General features: G+C 38.2%; 1 pseudogene; it reads right to left on the bottom strand.

Annotated features, from left to right (window-relative positions):
- Positions 1-6,041: 6,041 nt before the first annotated feature.
- Positions 6,042-7,424, bottom strand: LOC141493818 (presenilin-2 pseudogene; annotated as a pseudogene).
- Between the last annotated feature and the right edge of the window lie 453 nt (positions 7,425-7,877).

Raw genomic sequence — 7,877 nt, 5'->3', positions numbered from 1 at the left:
AAAAAACCCATTTTATAGATGACACTGAAACACAGATCTGCCAAGTATTTGAGAACATATTTGTTTCCAAGACATGAACACTAGCCATTATTTAACACTGCCCTTCAGATGAGTCCTAAGTAAGATCCCTTTACATCTCCAAGATTGTATATCTGACTATTTAAGAATTCAATATTGCCTTGAAGCTTAAAGGGAAAGTTTAAAGGAGTATGTGGACCTTTGGCATCTAGTCTGAATTTGTAAGCTTTCTAAGAGTTTTCTTTTCTATATCATTGCTTAAGGCAGACTCGTTTCCAATTATACCTGGAGATTTGCTGTGCATATCCATAAACCTCCAATGAGTAGATCTAAACATTTCTCTTAAATCACCCAACTTGCTTGGCTGGCTTGAATACTGCTTCCAGTAATGATTGTTGCCAAATATTTTTTTCTTCTTCCTAAATCACTAGGAGCATTTTAAAAGCAGCTACTAAAAATTTCTCTGCCAAACATAAATAAAAAAGATGTATTGTTTTTTAGAGCTCAATTCTTTTCATGGTAGATCCTCTCTGACAGGCCACATCATTCTCTTTGCATAAGAAACAACTGGGGTTTAATCTTTGCCCACTAAAGACAAGCAAAAGGCCTCCCTCTACTACTATAATAGTCAGATTTAAGTCAAACTTTTACCACCTCCTCTCCCTTGCCTCTATTTTGCTTCTCTTTGTTCTCTATATTGAAAAGGGAAAACAAATATAAAATTAAAAACACAAAATCAGTGCTGAAGAGAAGTTCTATCATCAGGACCAAGTTTGTTTTTTAATATGTAAGCAGAAAGAATATGAGCTAGTGGATGAGATGCTGAATTTGGGATTTAGGAAGTTCTGAGTTTAGATCCCATCCACAGATGTTTATTAGTTCTGTGGACCTAAATATGTTGCAAAACCTTTGTTTCTTAACCTCTTCTATAAGATGGTGGCTCATCATTTATATCAATCTACCCTTCCCTTTTCCTCCCACTTTGTGGAAGTACCTTCAGTTCTTTCTTGGCTCTTCTTTTCTTCTTTCTTTATATAGTCTTTTTTCGTTACTTCATTCACTTGCATGGGTTTTGCATAAATGTGTGTGGACATATATATGTATATATATATATATATGTTATATATATGTGTGTGTATCTATAGTTATAGGAAGTAATTTAGAAAAGGAAGTTTGGGGAGGGAATATATTGAGTTTTATTTTGAACATCTTGAGTCTAAGATGTTTCTGATATTCAGTATGCAATTTTCAAAGGGCAAGAGACTGTAGTGTGTTCAAATGTGTATATACATGTAAAGTGTATAAATATGGGTATAAACTGAAGTTCAAGATGGAGGCCAGGCTATATATATACACACCTAGCAACCCTAATTCAATTTCAATTCATTTTCTTGTCATGGCATCACCTTCCTGAGATCATGGTCTTCTTTGAGAAGCAAGGACAAACATATCTGCATGCAGAGGCATATAAACAAAACTTAGTTGTTTCTCTGAGTTTTAACTTCATATCATCAATTGTTTATTAGACATTTCAAACAGGATATCATAGAGACATCTCAAACTCAACATGTCCAGAACTGAACTCATTATCTTTCTGCTCCAAACCATCCCTCTCTTCTAAACTTCCTCATAGTTGCTGAAGGCACCACCATCCTTGCATTCTCCCAGGTCCTTAATCCTGACATTATTCTTTCTTATTCTCCTTTATACTATACAAACATATATATATATATATATATATATATTTTATATATATATATATATATATATATATATATATACAATCAGTTGACAAGTATTATAATTTCTACTTTCACAATATCACTTATATCCAGTTCCTTTTCTTCATTCACATTGGCACACCCTTGCTTCTCTCACTACTTTTCACCTAAATTTTGAAGAAATCTCCTATTTGTTCTCCCTACATCTCTCTCACTTTTCCACTCTATCTTATACATGACTGCCAAAGTTCAGGTCTTAAACATACAATATTATATATATATATATATATATATATATATATATATATATATATATATATGTGTGTGTGTGTGTGTGTGTGTGTGTGTGTGTATGTCTATGAAACACACTTTAATCATGCCAGTGACTTTCAATTGTCCCTAGAATCCAATAAAAATATCTATTTTAAAACCTCACACAACCTACCTCCAACCTATCTCTCCATCTTCATACTGCATTGCTACCTCTTCTATTCTTCCCATCAAATTAAATTGACCCTTTTTTTGTTCTTCATACACAAAAAAACAAGCCTTTTGCTTCTGTCCCCTTTGCCAGGAATGCTCTCCCTCAAAGAATCTCTCTTTTGCTTTATGCTGAAGCTCAGATACCATCTTCTATTTCTATAATGCTTTCCTGGTTTCCCCCAACTGCTAGAATCTCCCTTTCAAACTACCTTGTGCATAACTATTCTGTATGTAGTTATTTATTAAAATTCCATTTGTATTTTTAGTTGTGTTCATTTATATATGCCCTTGTTTCTCCTAATTGAATGTATGTTCCCTCTGGGTAGGGTTTTTTTTATTTTTTTGTATTTGTATCCCCAACTCTGCTAAATAGAAAGTGTCTAATAAATACTTGTTGAGGGAGGTAGAACTAAGATGACAAAGTAAAGGCAGAGATTCATCCAAGCTCTTCCCAAACCACTCCAAATACTTTTAAATAATGACTTTAGCCAAATTCTAATGTGGTATAACTCACAAAAAGACAGAGTGAAACAATTTTACAATCCATTATAAATTGGAAGATCTGCAGGAAGGGTCTGCTGCACCAGGGTGAGAGAGGAGCACAGGCTCCCTTGGAGGCTGAGACTGAGCAAATACTCCCCAGCTATCCAGGAACAGAAAGCTGGGTGACTGGATCAATGGCAGTAATCATGGTTTCCAGACCCCCTACCTAGAGATTTCCAAGGACAACTTGGAAGGTCAGCAGGGAAAACTCTGCCACATAGGGTGAGATTGGAACATAGTCCAACACAGGTCTCAGTAGTATATACCTGATCCCATAAACCAGGAAAGGACCTCAGAAGCAGTGAATCAGCATCTACACTGGAGCTCTCAGCCCATGGATGGTAAGGAGCTTGGAAGCAAATTTCAGGGGTCTTTTGCTATCCTTGAGGTATCCTTCACCCTTACTCAGATCCAGGTCCCATTTTGGGACTCCAGTTCCAGGAAGAAGAGCAGGAACACAATAGAGTTTACTGACTATAGCAGAGCAGGAACCCTTCTCACAGATCTAGGACAGAGGGTAGTGATTGTAATCATCCACAGTTGACAACACACCAGGAGAACAGACAGAGTCTCCCATTAGTCCTTGGAAGAATTGAAAACTTGCAGGTCCCTAGAACTATCTCTAAAAACAGCTGCAAAGACCCTCAAAAACTGGGGACAATGCAACCTCCACCCTAGGAGCAGAGTTCTACCTTAACAAATAAGTAAAATGAAGTCATAGGCTAGGGAAATAAGCAAACAATAGAAGAAAAAATCCAACTATAGACAATTACTATGGTCATGCGGAAGATCAAAATACACACTCTGAAGAAAATAATGAAGTCAAAGTTTCTAGATCCAAAGTCTCTAAAAAAATATGAATTGGGGTCAGGCTTTAGGAAAGCTCAAAAAAGTTTTTGAGGGGCAGCTAGGTGGCGTAGTGGATAAAGCACTGGCCCTGGAGTCAGGAGTACCTGGGTTCAAATCTGGTCTCAGACACTTAATATTTACCCAGCTGTGTGGCCTTGGGCAAGCCCATTTGCCTTACAAAAACCTAAAAAAAAGTTTTTGAAAATCAAGTTGGGAAAGTAGAGGAAAATTTAAAAGAAAAATGAGAGGGATATGGGAACAGCATAGAAACTAAGCTTGATGAAGGAAATCCAAAAATATTGAAGAAAATAATATCTAAAAACCAGATTGGGACAATAAGAAAAAGAGATTTTAAAAAGCCAATGAGGAGAAGAATGCCTTAAAAACAGAACTGGTCAAATGGAAAAAGTTCACTAAAGAAAATAATTTCTTAAAATATAGAACTGTGCAAAGAGAAACTGATGACTGTGAAAAATCAAGAAACAGTAAAACAAAACAAAAAGAATAAAAAAAACTAGAAGAAAATTAGAAATATCTCATTGGAAAAACGACTGATGTGGGAATCATTCAGGAAAGATAATTTTTAAATTATTTGACTATCTGCAAGATATGACTGGGGAAAAACCCTAGATATCATTTTTCAAGAAATAATCCAGGAAAATTGCCTGAATATCCTAGAAGCAGAGGGTAAAATAGAAATTGAAAGAATCTACCATTTCTGCCTGAAAGAGAACCCCAAAATGAAAACTGTCAGGAACATTATAGCCAAATTTCAGAGTTCCTAAATCAAGGAGAAAATGTTGCAAGTAGTCAGAAGGAAGCAATTCAGATATCATGGTACCCTAGTTAGGATAACACAAAATTTATCAGCTTCTACATTAAAGAATTATAGGGCTTAGTTTATGATATCCTGGAAGGCAAAAAAGTTTGAAGTACAAACATGAATCAACTAACCAGAAAAATTTAATATACTCTTTCAGGGAAAAAGATGGGCATTCAAATTGGGGATTGATGAAAGTACCAGAACTGAACAGAAAATTTTTTCCTCAAATACAAAACACAAATGAAATATAAAAAGGTAAACAGGAAAAGCAAATTATTAAAGGACTTGATGTTGAACTGCTTATATCCTTGCATGGGAAGATGATACTGATAGCTCATATCAATTTTCTCATTTTTTTAGGGCAGTTCGAAGGAACATATAAAACAAGGCAGAGGTGGGAGTTAAATTTGAAGCAATATTATATTAAAAAGATGGAGTTAATTTACTGAAAGAAAAAGAAAGGAGGAGGTAGAATGGATAAAGTTTTTCACATAAAAGAAGTAAGAAAACACTTTTACAGCAGAATGGAAGAAGGGGGAGTGAGTGAGCCTTATTCTTACTGGGATTGACTCAGAGTGGGCATAGCATACACACTCAAGTGGGTATAGAAATCAATCTTACCCTAGAGGAAAGTAGGAGAGGAAAGGGATAGGAGAAAGGGGTCAGGTGGGATAGGTGATAGAAGGGAGAGAAGATTGGGAGGGGGTAGACCAGGTGAAAGGAGAGAGAGAGAGAGAAAATAGAATAAATGATGAAGGTGGGAATAGGATGGAGGAAAATCCAGTTTGCAATAGCAGCTGTGGGATATAATGTTGAAACAAGCTTCTCTGTTATTTATTAAAAAAGAGCCATTCCCAAATTGATAAATAATCAAAAGGTATGAACAGTTTCAGATGAGGATATCCATGCTATCTTTTTTTTTCAATCCAAGGAAGTTTATTAGTAATTAAGTCACAATGGCCAATGAGCCACTTCCCAGCAGTTATTCACATGAAATATAACAAGAACTGAACTTCCTTTCCAAAAGGTAATAAAAATAACATTACTGATAAAACATTGTGAACATTCCTTCCTGAAAAAAAAGTTGAGTTGCTTGATATTAGAGGGCAGAACCAGGCCTTTGATCTAGTTCCCCAAAAGCATTCTATGGCTGCCAATATGCCACAATCTTCCATGAATTTCAGGCCATCAAGTATAAGAGGCTGCCTATCTCCATCCCCTTTGACCCAGAGTCACATTTTGTGACCACTTGTTGGAGTGCAGGATCTGAAAGGGTGAATGATTGAAATTAGAATTATAGACACCTAGAACCAGAAGGACCTTAGAGATTCTTAGACCAACTTCCTCAGTTTACAGATAAAGAAACTGAGAATCAAGGTCACATAGGTACTTAGTGATGGAGCCAGAACTTTAACCCAGATTCTGGGCCTTTCTCTACTCCACTGCACTAATGTTCAATCTCATGAAGTAAATTCATAATACATTTTTGTGTCATCATCTTTAAAAAAAAGTTTTAAAAAAGATATGGCACTAATGTATAAAACTATACGATTCCATAGAGTTGGAATTTCCTAGTTTCTAGACAATAGCAGCTAAGCTCTGCTCTAAATGTACAACTGGTGAGATGCCAGGGTGTCCATGAAAGACCTCACAAGGTTGTCAGTGGAGTAGAAGATGAGACCCAAGGTGATGGAGATGGGCAGGGTTGGAAAAGCCTTCTTGAACACTGCCAGCAGCAAGAGTGTCAAACACAGCCCAATGAGAATGTCAACAAAGCAGGCTAGTCTTGTGTTCCAGTCCCCACTTGCCGTGGCTGCTGCCTTGCCCACAAGAACACTGTAGAAAATGAAATTTCCCAGGCCAAGCTTCACTCCTCTTTCCTCCTCTTCCTCCAGCTCCTCCACTGCATAGGAAGGCACATGGAGTGGGGTGCACCTTGGAGAGTCATAGGTTTCAGAGTAAGAGTGATCCCCAGAAGTGTTGCTTGCTCCTGGTCCTTGGGGAGGGCTCCCTTTGTTGGAGTGTCCACCTTGGCCATGCCTACAGTCCTCACCATGGCAGATGAATAGATGAGTGCAGGAAATAGAGGTTCATTTCTTTCCTGAGCAGTTTCTACGAGCATCCTCAAGGGCCCCTTAGGACAGAGCACAATCACAAGATCATACACAGAGATGGCTCCCAGGATGACCCAGGCTGACCATTCTGGAAGTTACTTGATGAAGACCAAGGCCATGAGGGCACTGATCATGCTGAGATAGGCCTGCTGCAGCACCAGGAGGCCCTTCCAGTGGATACAGATCATTCCCATTGCCCCAAAATTCCAGATGACCAAGAAAAGAGTTGTATAGTCCATCACCACATTGTAAGTCTTGAGCACTTCCCCAAGATAAATGTAAGTGAAGAGGAAGAGCAGCATCAGAGAAGATAGGATCAACCAGCCATGGATAAACTTGTAGCAGCGATACTTGTACAGCACAACCAGGAATATGGTCATGACAATGGTGACACTGATCATGATGAGGGTGTTGAGCATGGAGTTGAGCAAGTGCTGACCAATAGAGGGTGTGTCTTCTGTAAAGGGCGTGTAGATTAACTGTCCATTCTTCTCTGTGTAGAAGTGGACTGACTTAATGGTTGCCACGATGACCACCATGCAGAGAGTGAGTGGCACAAACAGCATGATCACGTGCTTTGCCCCATACTTGAGTGTCAGCTCTTCTTCTTTTTCATCCTCCTCCAGGCTGCTGCTTCTCGATGTGCCCCTGCTATCAGGGGTACACTGGTCAGCATTGCCATGGTTACACAGGCTGCCTCGGTGTTTCTCTTGGATCTATCTCCTTGTCCCTTTCTTCTGTGCATATCCCTTCATGATAGGATGCCTGTGCTGGGGGGCTCTCTGTTGACATCAGGGACGTCCTCTCATTGCAGACTTCCTCCTCGCTGTCGGAATTCATGAATGTGATCATGGTTCACTTTGTGGGAAGAGTCTGCTCCCCGAGCAGTGGCCCGGCGATGTTTCATGCTATCTTTTAAAATAATTTTAAAAAAAAATATCTTAACTCATTATTGACAGGAGAAATGAGGGTTGGCACAATTCTGAAGTACTTCCTCATAAATGTTAACTTGGTTAATAGAATAAAAAAAGAAAATGACAAATGGAGGGAATGTAGGGAAAATGAGACATTAATGTACTTACTGCTGAAGGAGTTGTGAAAGATTCAACAATTCTGTAGAGCAATTTGGAACTCTGTCCAAAGGACTATAAAACCATACCTACCTATTGGTCTAGCAGGGCCACTGCTTGGCTTATATTCCAGAAGAGATAAAATACAGGGAAAAAAGAATTTATAAATATTTAGGGATATTTGAAGCATCTTTTTTCTGATGATGGGGAGTTGGAGATTGAAAGAATGCCCAAAGGTTGGGGAATGGCTGAACAA

This window comes from Macrotis lagotis, chromosome 7 (assembly GCF_037893015.1).
Source record: "Macrotis lagotis isolate mMagLag1 chromosome 7, bilby.v1.9.chrom.fasta, whole genome shotgun sequence".
Taxonomy (NCBI): Eukaryota; Metazoa; Chordata; class Mammalia; order Peramelemorphia; family Peramelidae; genus Macrotis; species Macrotis lagotis.
This window is presented reverse-complemented; position numbering and strand designations above follow the sequence as displayed.